Consider the following 18683-nt stretch of genomic DNA (forward strand, 5'->3'; position numbering starts at 1 on the left):
CTAAAACATCCCCCTTTCTTGGGAGTTCCTTGTGGTAGCACCAAATGCATCAATCAAATTACCTAATGAAAAGCATTTCAATAAAAATATCTCCTCATTCAATGTAACTGTCTCTTTTGCAATAATATAACAAGCATATAAATTAAAGTTTTTGCATATGACAATCTTCCTGCAGACAAACTTAATGAAAAGAAAAAAAGGGTCAAGGTAGATAATATTTCTGTGTCACTGAAACAACAAAAAAATCTAGAAAATAGCTTCTTGGGACAAGCAGGGAGATACAAAACAAGGAACAACAATTTCCTTGTCAACAAGCTTACGTTTATCCCACCTGACTTTGGACACTTCAGGCAGCCCAGAATAACACTGCGCTAGCCTCACTCTGAAATGCTGCCTCTGTCTCTCTGCAGTGTTGTGGTTTAACCACAGCCAGCAACTAAGCACCACGCTGCTGTTCACCCAATCCCTCACAGTGGCAGGGGAGAGAGAGAGTGGAAGAAGTGAGAAAACTCACGGGTTGAGATAAAGAGAGACAGTTTAACAGATAAAGCAAAGGCCACACACACCGGCAAAGCCAAACAAGGAATTCATTCACTGCTTCCAATGGGCAGGCACGTGTTCAACCTTCTCCAGGAGAGCAGGGCTCCATCACGTGCAAGGCTTCCTCGAGAAGACAAACACCATCACTCCAAACGTCCCTCACTTCCTCCTTCTTTCCCCAGCTGTGTATATGAGCAGGATGATATATAGTCTGCAATACCCTTTTGGTCAGTGGGATCAGCTGTCCAGCTGTGTCCCCTCCCAGCTCCTTGTGCACCTCCGGCCTCCTTTCTAGTGAGGTAGGGTCTGAGAGGCAGAAAAGGCCTTGATGCTGTGTAAGCACTGCTCAGCAATAACAAACACATCCCTGTGTTATCAACACTGTTTCCAGCACAAAACCAAGACACTGCCCCATACGAGCTACTATGAAGAGAGTTAACTCCACCCCAGGCAAAACCAGTGCAAGTGCCTATATAGAGAGGGAGTGTTCCCAGTGTTCTCATTAAGTATTGCAGTAGGAAGCTAGGACAGGAGCAGTCACAATGTGGGCATCACGTTATCATGCACAGAGGGATGATGAACGCAGGCACAAGCACCTGCTGAGATCTCTGACTTCCTGACAGTGTGCACTGCACGCCTGCTGTCGTTGGACAGCCCTGATACCATCACACATCCCCATCCTTTTTTTGAACCATATCCATCCATTCAGGACTAGCCATTAAACCAACATTGTTCATGCATAACTTCATGCTGTTTTCCCTTTCAGAAAGTGACCTGTCAAAGGGAGAGAGCACATTGCACAACCATTTCTTGGCTGTATTATTTGAACATATAAAGGAAATATGGTTTATGGGCTGCCGAAACTGGAGTTTCAGCCTTCCAAATTTCATATCCTCTTTACACAAATTCTGTGTATATTTTCCTCTCTATAACTTTCACTGCCTTGTCTTTTCAAAAGCCATGAATCCTTTTTATTTCACTCACCAAAATCTCAAACTAAGTAATTGTTTAACCACAGAGGAAGTTTAAATATGGAACTAGCACAAGGCAACACCCAAATTCAGAATGCATCCTGAAACACAAAGGTATTAGGATGTGAGATACGTATCTGTCACAACATCCTTCTCCCGAATATCTCAGCTGAAGTTCTGCATCCGGTCTGCAGAACTGCAATGCTCTCCTGACCCTCCCTAAATTGTAAGCAAACTCAGGTCTAATTTAAACTTTAGACACAGGCATATCCCTTGTTAAGAGAACAGAAATATTACGGGCCCTGTAGTGCCCATTTTTGAGTTGTTCTTTCACTTGCAAATGTAGGGAAAGCAGATTGCTACACTCAGCAGTTACAGGAGGTGGCATATGGTAAGAATGAAAACTGCAATAGGACTGCCATAATTAATTTACCTAAAAAAAACATAAACCTGTACACTTCATATTTTAATCTTTCATCCAAAGAAAATACAGTGTTATTGAACAAGACAGTCTAACTTTAGCAACTCTTTCCTGTGCATCAAAGACTTTTCTGAATAAGAGTGATGACCAGAAGATTGCTCAATTAATCCATTCATCTATCTTCTGATACAACTTCTGCCCTGAATATACACCTTTTGGTCAGATTCCCAGACTGATCTAAATAGTCTCACAAAGTTGCATCCCTTAAACTTTGCAATATTCTATGGAGTTGCACAGGTTCGTGGACACTGTAGAAGTGATTTAAGGCTTAGGGATTGACACACCCCTAAGAGCTAAATACCTTTGTGCTTGCCTTCATGTTTGCCACTTATCCTGAAATTATCCTTAATATAACCCAGATTAATATAGAACAAAAATGAAAAAGCTTGGATTCAGCATTGTACTGGAATTGAGCCCCTATACAAAGTGTTTGCTTCCTCTTCTACATATTTGATGTAGATCCTTATTTATTTGATGGGGAGGGGGTTTATTTATTAGTAGTAATAAATGACTATTAAAAATACTAATATAATTACTTGTTAGAAGTAAATTTTAAAGCATTACGAGTTTACATTTTTAAGTCTCTATAGGAGGCAGAGTTGCTTTACAAATAGTTGCTGACAATTTAACCTATTTTAGCTCTTTTTGCCTGCAATTTTACAATTTTTTGTATCCAAGCAATTTAGACATGCCTTCTGGTTTCTAACTATTATCTTCATTCTTCCTCTCTTTTCTTGCACTGCACAGGTCTCCTTAGCATGCACATAACCTAGGAGTGCACTGTCTGTCAGGTTCTCTGATTAACACGCATTGCTCTTAGCAGTGCTTAGCTGTAAATGGTCAAGCTCAGCTTTTAATCGCACGTTATGAATGTTATGAATGACTTTCCATTCTTAATGCACAGTTGCAATAATTTTTGCCTTTTAAACACAGCTGAAATTTCTTATATACTTTCTTTGCTCAGAGGTTAGATTTATTTAAAAACTGGTAACTTATTACTTTGGTTCAGTTGATTTTAAAAATAAGAAGACATTGTTCGAAACTAGTGGGGTTTGTAGATGTAAAACAAACATTCAGTGTGGGAATGTCAAGTAAAGATTTTGCTGAGCAATATAGGACTTCTGCATAAGAAGAAAGCAAGATTTAACAATACTAAAGTCCATATCAAATGTTTTAGAGTAACATGTTGACACGTGCAATGTATTACTTATCTGACGTTGTGTGTCTTAAAGGTTAAAGAAATGTTCCAAGAACTTTCAGGTGTGCAGAATTATACACAGAAGTCACAGATGTACAGCTCTTACTCATAATACTGTTAGTTGTGGAGTTCTTGTGAAAATCTGAAATAACCTGCCTGAAATAATTCTGAAAAGCTGAAGTTTTGGACTCGGTGGACCAATAAATTCATTTTTAAAAAAGTTACCTAATAAGTTTGTTTCAATTCTTTTATTTAAACAGAGGAGTACGTAGTGTCAGGATTTTGCCAATGTCAGACTGAGCAAAAATTATTCAGCTGAATTTTGTCAAAAGTGTAAAATATTATTGGTACTTAGCACTGAAGTCCTTTCAAAAACTCAGTCTTCATGCCACTTAGAGAACAATGGTTCCAAAAATAGCTTTAGCATTTCCCTTTCTGCCTTTCTTTAACTATGTCAGAAAAAACTGTGGCCTCCTCGTCCATGTAAACAGATTCTTCCAATATGAACAGTTAATCTACAGAAAAACTTGGTTTTTCCCTGTCTTCTTTTTTTCAAAGTTTCTGAAGTGCTATAATTAAAAGTACATCAGTGTGTCAACCTGAGAATATTTATACAGCAGAGCCTAAAAAAGTTCTCCCTTTCTCTGGCTCCAGGCAAGAGTTCTTGGACCCTTGGTTACTATTAAATAAGAGGCAGGAACATATATTCATTTGGGAAACCTCTCATGTTCAGTAATGAAGACTTACACGTGACAGGGGACTGGAATGGAGTGATGATGCAAGTATAAAAATTTTTTCCTCTCAGTCAGTCTTGCTACGCTGAGAAAGGGCAATCATGCAGTTACCCAACTCTAGGTGAAAGGCTTAGATTCATTTTTTTTTCCAAAATTCTCAAAAATTTAAGTCCCTCCCACATGCATAAACAGAGGAAATAGTCTAACAGTTTCCCCATTTCCTGTTCCTCTTCATCTTTTTTCTCTTTTCTATATTCATTATTAATAACAAATGGACAAATGGACTGCACATCTGGTTCAGGTCTGGTGAGAACCCTCAGGATGGAAGTGGCAACAGCTGCCAAGCGACTTAATTTCAAAACGGAAATTCTCCTATGAAAACTTTCTGTAAGAGACTGATTGATTTTTGCTGCCAAGTAAAACAGGCCATTCCCACAGTTATGACATTTTTGTAACTCCTTTCCTTTCCAAACACATACTAGCAAAATGCTAACCATGATTCCAGTTACGAAAATGTGAGCGAGGGGAAAAGAAAGATGTTTTCTCCAACCATTTTGACGCAGATTGCTAAAATTTCATTTCATGAGCTCATTTTGTGTAAGCTGAATTGTATTTATGAGCTATGATTCTTTGTTTTTCCTATTTTTAATGTAACCATTATATAAACAGTAACGTCACGGGTCATCTATCAAACGAAGTGTGAGTCAGTAATTTTACTGGACTGTAAAGTAGAGCACTTCAGAATTCCACCAGAGGGAGCCAGTGCAATTGAAAACTTGACATTCTAAGTTCCAAGGGAAAAAAAAAAATCAAACCCAAAAAGCACTTAGGGAAAGATCATTATCGTGCAAAATAGCAGACTGAAAAGAAATAACGACTACTCTTCAGAAGCACGGTGGTTTTTCCTTTTGAAGAAAAATTCTTCACATTCAAAATAACACAAAATTGAGATCAATAACATAAATTAAAAACAACCGTGCTTATATTTTTTCCCCAGGAAATGCATTATTTTGCATTACACTGCACTCCAGTAACCCCTTATTTTGATTGTTTATTATCACACTGACAATTTCTCCCTTCATATTTTGTCCCACACCAATTCCTCAGCCTTTTTCTCTTCTCTTAAAACGGGCATCTCCAAACCACTGGTTGCAGATCACCATCTCCCCACCATCAGCTGTGAGAAAGCTGTAAAATATCCTGTGACTCTACCTAGCAATGCATCTGATATCTTTTCTTTTAATGCTTTTTCTTTGATTTTACTAGAATTAATAGTATTTTGGTGATTGTCAGGCAATATATTGCAGATATGCAGCAGTATTGAGATCTGACTTCCAGTAGCTGTGCTCTAAGCACATAATTCTCAACAGTTCCTCATTTGTTGTTTTGGCTATTCAACTGACTTTAAATATTCATCTCTTGCTTGAAATTTAAAGTGCACTGTGATCGGTTTCTGCTTCTTTTTTTAAGTGTCAGGCTTTTACAACTGAGCGAAATAGTCAACCAACCATCACATCCGAAGCCATTTATGGTGAATGTGCATATTTGGTTTTCTCTGCCATTAATAACTTTGGAAATGGCAATTAATTTCTCTAATGGCTTTTTAATCTTTTATTTTATATCATCTTCCTTTTTCCATCTGCTAAATCTAGAAACCTATCCACTTCCCTTCTACTGCTCATTCACCCACCAAAAATAGTGTCAGTAGTCAAAGAAGCCAATTCCAGCATTGGCATGGCTGAACAGGACCAGTAGTTTCTTCCAGCCATCAGGTCACTCTTTTGCACCCTCATGAGTTACATAAGACATAGGGCATCCCATTTTTTCCTAAGGAAATAGAGTTAAACAAAAACAAAGGTGGGGGGGCGGAGGGGAGGAAGAATAGTGAAAAGGAAGACAAAAAAACTCCTGAATGAAGAAGTCAGAAGTAGAAGTAATAGTAAAATACATGGTAAAGATAAAAATCAACTTCTGAAACGAGAATTATGTCTTACTGGTTTTTACTGGTTATGAGGATCATCAGGGATTTCTCAAGATTTCCCTGTGCACATGGATTACTGCAATCATTGGAGCACACCCCTAAGTAAGGAAAAGAAGAACGTGGTTTACATGCCAATGTGGTTCTCATACCATAAGAAAGGAGAAGGGAGGAAGCTATTATCCTATGAAGCCACAGTTTTGTCTAGAAAGGGAGCTGTTCTTCTGCTCCCCATGCATAATACAATGAAACAGCAAAAGGTGGAGACTGGAGGACCAGGAACACACAGTAAAGGCCACACTACAACAAATTGCTAGAGTGCTGGTAGTTTTCACCTAGTTTGGTTGTTAAATAAGTTGTCAACTTTGCCTTTTGTTGAGACCATTCTTAGCACTTTTGGGTTTTTTAACATTTTTCTTTTTTTTTCCCAAAACATTCATCAAGTTCCAAAGATCCTCTCTTGTCAAACTCTTAAAGCAAGATTGCTAAGAGAAACTGTTCTCTTTATATAAGATCCATTAACTCATATGCCATCTAGAGGATTCCAGACTGTCATTTGTTATGCTTTCTACTTTGTGTTCAATGATTTCACAGACAAAATGTACCTGATGATGCACTCTGATGTTTTGATATCTGCTCACAGTGCTGCTTTCTCTCAGCTCCAGTGTTTTCTAAACTCTGAGTTTTGTGTGTTCATAAATACATTTTTCAGTGATGCATATCTTTCTGTCATGCTAGAACTTCTCAAAAACTTTACAAAAGCAGCAAAACATACAGAAATTTCCCTTTATACTTTTGCTAAACATTCTGACAGTGTTTTCAAGGTGAGGTCAGTTTGCCTTGTGTTAACTACTAGATAAAAACCAAACTGATTTCTATTCATTCTTGGCTCTGCACTCTGATTTTTTTTATACCCTCTGATTTTTCAGTACTACAGCAGTGTAATCTGTCAGAGAACAGCAAGCACTGTTTAAGATCTGAAACATTAGTACATTCTGAAGTGGCAGAATGTTTGGGGTTTTTTCCTGTCTTCTGCAGGGTCTTCTGTATATTTTTTATTTCATACCTCAAGCAAGCACCAAGGTTTTGGTTTTCACAGCAACTCTTCCCTATGTTCATCTTTGGTTTCATTGTCCTATTTCCCCATTGCAATAACGTGGCCTGCACTTGTCCATGAGGTCTGTATTGACTGAGCACTGGAATGCATAAAAGTGTGATGCTTTCCAAGTTAAATTCATTGCATATAGACTCATTTATAGTTTTGTAAAACCAATACCTATAAACCTCTCCCCATGCTCTTTTCAGTGTAACTAATTTCTCTGCATGCTTTTATCTCATGACATCTTTGTTGGGTTACCTAACTTCAGTTTATGATGCATTTTCCTGTATTACTTTCTGTGGGTTTGGCTATCCCATATTTTTCCTGTCTCTACACTTCATTTAGCTTTATTAGGTTTGCAATTCCTTTTTTTTTTTTTTTTCCAATAACAGTTGTTTACTTCTGGAATGAATATGATCTGAGAGTCAATCCTGATTGTTATAACTTATATATATTAGAGTATTTGACTTTTTCCATGTTTGTCCCTAGAATTTTCCTTAATAGGCTTTAAGTGACAGGTCTGTTTTGAGGCTAATCATTGACAATTTCAAGATCCTAAGAAATGCCATATTTCAACCCAAGTCAGACCAATGAAATTTTTGAGTCTACTGTAGTCTTTCATCACAGCTAGACAGTTATGATTATTCTTGTAGTCATTTGGTAGACATACTGTGGTATCTAGAACTACATTACAAAGGAATACTTAGAATAGTACACAATCTATTTGGATTTTGGAGTGCTCTGATATGTGTCTAAAGACTTTGCTGCATAAATACTTTTTTGAGATTACTCTGAAACAATATATCTCATACACAAAGAGAGGTTTACTCTGCTCACAAACTTCAATCATCTTTGTTTTAATTACCAGGTCTTATCCTTCTAAGTAGGACCTCTCTCAGTTTTTGCTATTGTAAAGTTGAAATTATCTATTAAAACCAGGCAGCCTCTACTTTTCCTGGATTTCATTTTCCAATTTTTATGGCATCTCTTTAGTACCTTTGTTTGGCAATCCCTCCTGAGGACATGTGATGAGAATGCAGATTCCCTCCAAGAAGGAGTTTATTCTTATTGGAAGCATCCACTGGATGCAAACCATGCTACAGGAATAAAAATGGCCAGATTCAACTGTTCAACTTTATGCCTAAACAGAAAATGCAATTCTGCATGGGCACTTCTTGTTTACTTTATTTCAAAATTCTTAGGATATAAATATTCAAGCTCTGAGATTCCTCCAACAAGTTTTTAAAAGGCTCCATTTATTAGACAGTTCACATGACTAAACATGGAGGGGAAGCTGCCCAGCTGTGTGGCTGCATTTAGAACTGCATAACCTATGCTAGGCTAATAGGGGAAAGCCCCTTAAATCCCTCCTCCCACTAATCCCCCCGGCACTGACGTACAATGTCACAGTCCTCTTTACCTGGAATTTTTCAGCTCTTCAGCTGCTAATTTCACGTGGGATGCCTGATCACTCCTTCCCTTAAGTGGTGTAAATTGATTTTTCTAATAACTTCTAAAACTTCATTTTAGCTTAATCAAAATACATTAGCACAGAAAGAGATCACTGAGTCATACAGACTTCACTACAATCCCATTACACTGGACAGAAATTGTATAAGGCCAAAACTATACAGAAAGAAGCCCTGTAAATTAAGATGCCATTTGATAACTCATATGTTCTTACTGAAAAGATCATTAAATTTTGTCCTGTGAACTTCACAGAGGGAGGGTACATACAAAAATTAAAAGGAAAATAAAACACAAAGAGCAGATGGAGTGTTGGATATGTGTGAATGGGCAGGAAAAAGAGCATACAAAATAGCTGCAAAGATTAATCAGAATCAAATATATTCATGTTGCAGCAGCTGTTCAGGATTGTGGCATCCTAAAGACCACATCCAGTAAAAGGCTTCACTCCTTATCCAGGATTTGTGTTTTTTCATTGATTTAAAATAATTAATTTCTGCAGCTACAGGAGGCCCCATCACAGATCACATTGCCATGATGATATCCCTGTGCTGAACCTCAACATGCCCATAACAATGTATGTTACTTGCCAAGGCAAACAGGTATCAGCAGGTGACTCAGGTGGACGACATCAAATTGAGGGAAGCAGCTGATTCCCTCAAGGCCAGGTCATTAGCAGGACTCTGAAAGGCTGGGGACGTGGGCCAGTATGAATTTCTTCCAATTCAATTAAGGCAAAAATAAAGTCCTGCACCTTAGATATAATAAGCCAAGCAGCCAGGAGCTGACTGAGTAAAGAGCAGCTTTACAGAAAAGGTCCCACAGGTCCTAGTGAACAACAAGGGTAGGCTTGAGTGAGGGATTGCTCTTATAGCAATGAAAATTAGTGATATACTGGGAAATATCAGTAACAACATAGCTAGAAGACCAAGGGGAGTGATTTCTGTCCCCATCCCCTTCTGGCACTTGTGAGGCTGCCTATGGAGAACTGTGCCCAGTCCAGGGCAGTGTGAAACAAGAAAGATACCAACAAACTAGAATGAGTCTAGTGAAGGGTGGCCAAAAGAACAGATAACTGGAGCATGTGACAAACAAGGAGACGCTGAGAAAGGTTGGCTTGCTCAGCCTGAAGAAGAGGAGGTTACAGTTTGTTCTAACTTATGTCTCCAGCTACCCATTAGGAGAGAATAAAGAAGATGGAGCCAGACATTTCTTGGAGATGCACAGCAAAATGATCAAGTTGCAACGTGGCAAATTCCAAGGAGGAGGGTATGTGGAAATTCTTCACAGTGAGGGTGGGCAACCTGTTGTGGCAAAGAGGTAGTAGAATTTCCCATCCATGATGACATTCAAAACTCAACTGGACATTTTGCAAGATGAGATTCAGCTAAGCAAGCCAAAGGGGAGGTAACTAGCATCCAGTTACTGTGATGTGCTAGATCCCAGCCCCACTCCTGTCTGTGGCTGTAAAAGGCCTCTTACAGGTGATTTTCTCCAGTCACCTTTTAGCAGCCACTAGGGACAAGCTAAACAGAAAGCTGATGCAATGATGAGGAAATCATGCAGTAAGACTGTTAGAACTGGACACATGCAATAGCTGTATGTAGATCCTGAGGAGAAGACGGAGCCTCCACAGATCTTGGAGCATTGAGAGTAGTTCCCAGTACCTGTTCTGCTTTGCATTTGCATGTCTCTGTGACAAATCAACAAGGAATGCATTTACTCTGTAACTGCAAATCATTGCAGCCTCACAATAGTCCATCCACTTCAAAACAGCCCTTTTGCTGTGCTGACTCATACCTCCATGTCTCTTCTTGCTCCCCTTCTTAGGCATTTTTGGATAAGTCGTCTTGGTTGGGGTACATAAAAATAACTGAATCTTAGCTCCCTGACCACAAGGGTTAATGAACAGAAGGAACTGAGAAATTGCAGGCAAAAAGATCTAAGCTAAGTGTGTGTGGTCCCATAAAATGTAAACAGGCAATGCTTGATCCACCAGAAAGTCTCCCAGCTTCAAGAAAACCATCAGCATCTTTTGAATAAAATTTAAACAGGCACAGCAAGTGTAGACCAGCCTAGCAACACTGGTTTTGATCATGCTCTGGGAGGTTTAAAGCCTATTGCCAGATCACAGCCCTACAATATGACTCATTACACTACATCTAAAGTAATGAAATTGTTATGAGACTGTAGTTGTTATTTTTCACTTATCAGGACAAAATTTGAATCTGTGGCATCCCCTGAGAAACACGTATTTATATTCAAATGTTTAAATGAGTAGGCCAATTCTCAGAAATGCATTGCTTACAGGCCACAGATATTTAGAAGTCTACATATAGGATGTTGTTTGCACTTTAGCTATGATTATCTGAAAAAGCTAAGCTGGGGTTCCTTTATCCAAAGAAATACTAGCAGTAGTGGAGGCCATCAAAAGAGAACACCATTTGCTCCAATTATATGGGGTTAATTCTTCATCTCAGAAGTCAGCAAATTAAATATAGTTTCTTGTCTAATGTCACTGTGATACAAACTTACAACCATGTTTCTGCTGACCGGGTCAGCATCAAGCCAGATGGCCAGCCCATATCCGCCTGCCTTTTACTCTCAAATCTCACAGTAGCTGGTTTCCATTTCCCTCGTTCCTTTTTTAGGTAGGTAAGGAGCAGGTGCTCGGGTTCCTTCACCTCAGGGACTGCTGACTCCAGCACTTCTCAGGTTCCCGTAAAAAGAAACTCTGTGCGAAGGAGATGCAGAACTACACACGCAAAGACACCCGAGCTGCCGGTGCTGCTCCGCTCCCCCCGCCTCCAGCCGGGCGGTTTCCCGGGGTCCGTGCCCGCAGGTCCGCGTGCGGCGGGGCGGGAGCGGCGGCCGAGCCCGTCCCTGTCCCGCCGCTGTTGCCCCCCGCTCGCCGCCTCCGGCCGGGCCCACCCGCACCCGCCCCCCGGCCTGGGCGGGAGCGGGGACCCGCGGGGAGCGCAGCGCCCGCGACTCCTCGTTAGTATAGTGGTGAGTATCCCCGCCTGTCACGCGGGAGACCGGGGTTCGATTCCCCGACGGGGAGAGCTGCACGGGTGTGTTTTTATTGTCACTCCTTTTCTATTGCCCCGCCCCGCGCGAAAAGGTGACAACGATGGCAAAAGGCGCCGCCTACCAGGCAGGAAAATGTGCTCCTGGCCTCCCCGTCGGGGAATCGAACCCCGGTCTCCCGCGTGACAGGCGGGGATACTCACCACTATACTAACGAGGAATTGCCTTGCAACGCGCTTCGGCGTTGCTCCCTTTATTAGCAAATTCGCACAACCATGTCCCCGTTAGCTGCTCGTAAATGCAGTGCTGTTGGCGGAGGAACAGCAGGGGCGACCTCCGGTAGCGGGAGCATGGACCCACGAGCCTGCGTACGGCGGCAACGGCGCGGGAGGCGAGCTCGGCACCACCAGAGAGCGGGGGTGAGAGGCCCTTGCTGCTGCAGACCACTAGCGGGGGTGTGGGTGGGGAGAGCTGACGTGCTTGCGCGGGAAGGCGGTGACGGAACAATGTCGGAGCGGAGGGGCCGGCGCAGGGGTGCGGGTGCCGCAGCGGCCGGGCAGCGTCGTCGGCCGCACCGGTCCAACCCGGCCCCCGCCCTGCCCCTCCGGGTAGAGGGGCTGCACGGCCAGCGGCCAGTGGCGGGTGAGTTGTAAGCTCTGCGGAACGATGCTCAGCAGGACCTCGTGGCGCAACGGTAGCGCGTCTGACTCCAGATCAGAAGGCTGCGTGTTCGAATCACGTCGGGGTCACATAGCTTTTTCCTCTTTCTGTTAGCTTTTACCGCCTTCCTCGCACAGGAAACCGAGGGACGTTATTGTTCTTTTGATTCTTGTTGTTTTCCCCCACAGCTTAGGGTCTCCTCTATCGTTTGAGGCTAAGAGGGCAGCGCGAAGCAGAGGGCTCAATGGGGGTCAAGGCATAGAATTGCTGCTGTAGCAATGTAATCATAAAGATCCCGTTGGATAAAATTGGTATGTCTTTGTTTATGGTCTTTGTGTATATAGGACTGTCTGATTACACACCTAAACACAAAAGGCAAGAATGTGTCAAAGATTTACTTTATTAAGACAACCGACTGTTGTCTGTGGAAACGATGAGAAAAATTCAGAAAGCTGTATAGAAAGAGTAACTTCTGAAGGGGACAGAGGCCTCAAAAATGGCAGAGGTACCATGTTTTCAGTACAGAAATTCACATAACAAGGAGTAAAAGTAAAGGCAGAGGCAGCAAGTGGTCTAACTGAGCCAAGAGTGCAGACAGATTCTTGCTTCTCTTAAGAACCCTGCAGAGGACTGAAACACTGACAGGGAGGGAGAGGGAACCAGGGTGCTGGTGGAGGGAACCTCCGAGGGTGATGGGCTTAGGCTGCGGAACAGAAGAGTTTTCTCAGAGTAGCCATTTCCACATGCTGAGGCGGACAGGTACCCACGGCAGAAGGGCACAGAGAGTACTTACCTTTGATCTAGACATGAGATAGCAAGTCCTAGAAGCAATACTTTAGTGATTCAGATGGACTGAAAAGTTTGACACTTGATAAAATTTAATTGGGAGGGAAACAATAGTTTGTCAAGGGCCTAAATTGAGAGAGAATGCCAGAGATGCAATTCTCACTTTGTAAGAACTGATTATTAGTGTTGTAAACCATAGAAGAAAATGAATACAGAAGTCTTAGAAATCAGATTCAGCAGAGTAACAAATTATGTGGGGCTTATTAAGCCAAACACTTTAGCTTTTACAGGCTAATGCTTGTTCTATATACCCTTAAAACTTTTTAAATACAGAAATTCTACATCTTCCTTAAGTGATCTGTTCCAGTACATTGCTACTCTTACTATTACAAAATGACTACATGTAGTTTAACCCTGATGTCTCTTTTGCCACAACTTAAATCCAGCCCTCATGTCATTGTGCTGGAGAACAATGTATTCCCTTCCTTTTTATAGGTACTTCTTACATATTTGAAATTTGTTATGCCTCTTTATAGCTGTTCTAGCATAACAGACTGTGTTTGCCGGGCCTCTGGTTATTTTATCGCTTGCCTCTGGAGCCTTTCCAAACAAGCTGCATTTTTAAGTGCCCAGAAGTGGTCACACTATTTCAGTTGACTCAGCTTTTACCAGGTTTCAATGGACAAGGAGGATTGCCTCATATGCTATGCTAACAGGACTTCCATTTAATGTGGTTAGTCCTTTTTTTTTTAATGCACAATCTGTTAGATGGATTTTGTATGAGATGCATAATCTGTAAGACATTTCCCTGGTCCCACATAGTATCTTATCTCTCAGCCTCACCACCCACCAGAGGGTTGGATGTAAGAAGCAGTAGCAATCTGTTTGCATTCCTGTACCTCTGCCAAAGCAGGTGCCCTGCTCTAAACATTCCAGATTGTTGCCAGACAATATCTCTGGCTTGCAGTAAGGGTAATATCTGCCTATAGGAGTCGAAGTTTTCAGGGTGTGGTTTCACACTTGTATACTTGACATGTGCAGGTTGTCACAAAACAGTCTGTCTCGACCCACCGTGTCCATCCCTGCCTGTGCATTTTCCCTTCCACTTGGATCACATCGTGCAATGGCACTGCAGCAGCTGCTGGCTCAGCATGCGAATCTGCTGGCACAACTACTAGATCCAAGACAGGAAAAAGCACCAGGAGCACATGGCCTGGGACAGGATAGAGAGCAGGATCATCCCCTTCAGCAACAACCAGAAATACTAGTGGTTCAGTTAAAGTTTTTGTCAGCTGCTCTTTGGGAAGAGAGGTCACTGTCGCTAAATCAAAATCATCTAGTGATATTTCAAAACTAAATGAAAGAATTAAATGTGCCTTAGCTGTGTACAAACTCTCCCACACAATTTCCTATTGGTGAAGTGGGCATAATAGTTCTCTTTGGTCTTACAGGTGTTTTGTCAGGTTGACTCCATTAATTCCAAGGCATCCAGGTATGCTGGTGGATATTTATCTCTCACCAGCATTTCAACAGCACATGTGCTTCTGTGGTTTTGTCTTTTCCTAATTTTTAAGTACTGCATTTTGTAACCTGGCTGATCTCTTAACAGAGATGTTTTTTTCTTATGAGAATGTTACTAGCTAAATATAGACAAAAGTTTAAATCCACTTAAGCTTCAAAAAATAGTGGAGCTGAAGTAATAGCTTGTATATGGTAAATATAGCTTCTGTCTGTGTTTGACAGAAATAAATATCCAAGTAATTCCGGTTTGGAAATGATTCAGTGTAGGAAACTACCCTGAAAACTGTCCATTTCGCTTCTGTCAGAGTACTTAAGCAGCAGCTGGTACTTCTGTTTTCAATCCTTGTTGGTATAGACCATCGACTATCACAAGATCAGCAGTAACAAGTTTTAAAGCAGTTGTACAAATTTATTTCCTTGCCTGGGGACAGCCATACAGTGCTGGGCATCCCTTTATTCACCCTCCCTTTGTTCACTGTGTCAGGTGACACGGGAAGAGCAGCATTCCCAGTGGCTGCCAGCTCCAGAACTGCTCTAGAAGCAATATGCTCTATTATCCTAAGGCATGATTTCTTTCTTGTCACTTTTCCATTTCTACTTCAAAAACAGACATTTCTAATGAGAAAACTAGAGTTATTAAAAAGCTACCTAATTTTTCTAAATTAATCAAGAATGTGGGAAAGAAATTATTGATTCTGGAAAGTATAGTTACACTGTGCTCTAATGATTAGGCAACTGCTCATTTTATTTCTAGTAAAGCTTTCCAGTTTCCATTGCGTTTCTCAAAGGGAATATAATTTTCATAGTGAAACCTGCTGTGCACCAAGACTGAATTAATACTTCATACAGCTTTTTTACACTTCCTTATCAGCTCAGTCTAAGACAAGAGCATGTCTGTAACACTTGCTTAAATGCCTTCACTATGAATTTATAGTCTTCACAATGTTATCTATTACGAGGCAAATGTGAAAATTATACATCTATACTTTATTATAGATTGTTTTCCAGACCCTCCCCTGAATTTAGGATACTTTTTTGAATGAACATATATAGAAAAGTAATTTTTTCAGCATCCTGTGTCATAAACTAATTATTTCATCTTTATGGGTGGCATTAGAGGTTAGAAATCACGAACTTAGGGAAACTCAAGCTAGAAATCTGAGACAGTTCAAAAGGCATTCAGTGTTTTCATGTCAAAGATGAAATTGAAAAAAAAAAATTGTATGATTGAAAAATCTCTTTCTCACGCTCGGGAAAGCTAAGAAATTCCAGACATTTGGGAGGGTCCTACAAAGGAAGGATTTTTGGCTTCTCCTTTCAGCACATTTCACATTTTTAGGCAAGCTTAGAGCAGTTTTTTAAGCACTGGAAATGGCCACAGTCTCACAACATTTGCACTTTTTTCCCTAAACTTTGCTTTTGTCAGCATTTATACTGACAAGAGGTAAATTGTAACTACCTGTTTCTCAGGTAGAGGCAGGTATTCTGGTCTTTGAAAACCAGAACTTGCAGTTAGGGATAAACATTCAAGTACTGGAAAGTGTCACAGAAGGCATGGTAAAACAACAGTTCCATGCTCCAGCCTTTAAAAAGCAAATTATTGAATAGGCATATGGACCAGAGACCCCATATTTGTGGTTTTTTTCCCCCACTGTAACAACATTAGAAAGATCTTCTGAGCTCATTCACAACGAACTCATTCCCTTCACCCCTTTGACTGCTGTCTCAGGCTACGAAATGTGACTTCCTTTCCTTCAAACAAAGCAAACTGTAAAGGTGCAGATCCTCTGCTGTATTAGGGTCTAATTGTTGTGACAGCTGCAGGTTCCAGTGTCAATGATCATGTATCTGCAGTTAGGTGCTTTCTTATAGTACTGTCCCTGACTTTACCTTGCCTGGAAGACACCTGTTGATCCCAAAGTACAACAGTAAAAAGTGTAGAACCAATGAAGGACAGTTTTGTGCCAAGGACTGTTTAGGCACTTGGCTTCCCAGAGAAGCCTACTGCTTGGAAGAAGAGTGACATTGAAGTATTATATTGTGCCTCTCTAGCTTTGGCTGCTTTGGAAGCAACTAAAGGCAGCCAATAAAAGCATTCTGTGTCAGTGCAAGGGAGTTACATCAGGGTAACATGGTAACAGAAAAAGTAATTCACAATAAATATTTTTTTTTAATAGTTGGGGAAATAACTTTCAAAACTTAAATGTACTTTAAATATGAACTTTAAACAATGTTAATCAGAGCCACAACCTCAGTGGCTCCACAACAACTGTACTGGAGCTTGAACAAATAGCCAAAACATATGATATGTTTCTGCTATCTTTATGCTTCTATGCCAGTTTCGTCTGACAGCAAAAATAAAAAAACCCCCACAGATCCAAGATAAGGCCAGTCAACCATCCATTTGCTATGACCAAAGCTGAACTGTGTGTGCAACTGTAGGGATTTACTACTTCATACCATATTCCTGTAGGATTTTTTTATGCTACACTTAATGCATTAAAACCAGACCTACCATCAGTGTACTTAGACTTCAAGCTGAGCAGTTGTATTTCCTTCCACTCCTAAATTGTCACTCACAAGAAAAGCCAGCACCAACTGTATTGCAGAATCTGAACCTGCACTCTTCCAAGAAGCACTGTCAGGTAACAAGCATCAGGCCTATTGTACCATTATTGTCCATGGGGATGTTAGATGGTGACTGCACTAACTTTTTAGATTGCATTTTCACTGTTAACTTTGGCTAAAATTTCCCAGACCCAGTTCCCCCTTACGCTGCTTTAAAACATTTTAGACTTTATACGAGTTGAAGTTGTTATTTTTTACATTAGTATGACACCTGAAGAATTTCTCTAAAGGATGCTGTGCAACTGGTTCTATATCTGAATAAGAAGCGAATTCCTAAAGGTAGGGGAAAAACTATTTTCCAAGCCACTTAAAAGCTTTTCAAGGTGAAAAAACACTATCTATGCTTTAAATCAGTACTATCAAATTTGCAGAGGAATTAAATTTCCTTTAAGCATTTCCAAAACACCTGTCATATAATACCCATGTACAATTTTGGATAAAATATGCTGAAAAAATAGATAGAACCATCTAATTTGTTCTATTCAATCTTAAAAGTGATAGTAGTCAATCCACATTGATACATTACTTTTTACAGTGTACGTATGTGGTATTAATGGAGGAAGATGTTTCTACCCGCTGTTCAGCCTCGTTGTCAAACAAACTGAACAGGTAAAGTATGTACACCAAGAACCAAGCACTTTCAGATATAAATTATAATGAACTTCAGATGACTGCCACCTCCTAGAGCTACTTGCACAACAAGGTAAATGCCCTAAGCTAAGCTTCTCCCTCGACTTAATTACTTTGTTTCACCACACCAATTCTTCTTTGTTGCACCACATCAATTCTCCAGTGGGAAGCATCAGGCTTCCTGTGGGTGGGTCCTTGATCCGCCTCGAAATTACCTTCCACAAAAAATAACCTTCATCTAGCTGATACTCAGGCTATAGCAAGATAAACAGGAACAACAGCCACCAGGACAGCTCCACGATGGAGCACACACAGTAGTGGAAATCCCTTTCCCCAACAGCAATTTAGAACTCTTTCTGGAACACAAAGAGTACTAGGTGCAAACACTAATAATCCTGATTCAGACCCATGACTGACGGGAAAATTAAAATATCCACATTTAAAGTCTTATCTCTGGTACTGCAAAGCAGTTCTCAAAAGCATAGGCTATAGAGTCAAATCTAAACACGAAACACTTCCCATCATAAAATAGAAGCAGTGCGTGTTCCAGCAAGCAGCTTGTAAACACAGAAGGATTTAACCCGCTTGTTTAAAGACTGTAGGACTGCAGTCTTGAACTCAGCCGAACTTTCCCAGCAGGGACACGCGTGTGACATTTTGGAAGTCGGCTTTACAAATAAATAAATAAAACAACTATACGCCTTTCAACCTCCGCAGAACTATAGCTGCGAGTTTGGGGTTTTTTTACGCTTAAGTCAGTACACCGGCGGTAGTCACACTAACAGGTTAGCTACCGATTTCCCGGCTGGATTTCTTCTGGAGCCCGACAGCTAACGGGTTGGGCGAAGACGCTTATCCTGGGGCAGAGAGAACTCCCGTGCCCGCCCAGCCCGCGGTGCTGAGCGCGGGAGGGAAGGAGGGACGCCCGCGGCGCGCTCCGCCAGGGCCGCAGGTGCCTGC

General features: G+C 41.0%; 3 non-coding genes across 3 annotated transcripts; 2 read left to right on the forward strand and 1 right to left on the reverse strand.

The window, feature by feature from the left end:
- Window positions 1-11460: 11460 nt before the first annotated feature.
- Window positions 11461-11532, forward strand: TRNAD-GUC. Its single transcript has one exon. It is a non-coding gene; the product is annotated as a tRNA-Asp (tRNA).
- Window positions 11533-11646: 114 nt separating this feature from the next.
- Window positions 11647-11718, reverse strand: TRNAD-GUC. Its single transcript has one exon. It is a non-coding gene; the product is annotated as a tRNA-Asp (tRNA).
- Window positions 11719-12175: 457 nt separating this feature from the next.
- Window positions 12176-12247, forward strand: TRNAW-CCA. The gene has a single exon. It is a non-coding gene; the product is annotated as a tRNA-Trp (tRNA).
- The last annotated feature ends 6436 nt before the right edge of the window (window positions 12248-18683 follow it).

The sequence above is a fragment of the Corvus cornix genome, chromosome 1A, assembly GCF_000738735.6.
Source record: "Corvus cornix cornix isolate S_Up_H32 chromosome 1A, ASM73873v5, whole genome shotgun sequence".
Classification (NCBI taxonomy): Eukaryota; Metazoa; Chordata; class Aves; order Passeriformes; family Corvidae; genus Corvus; species Corvus cornix.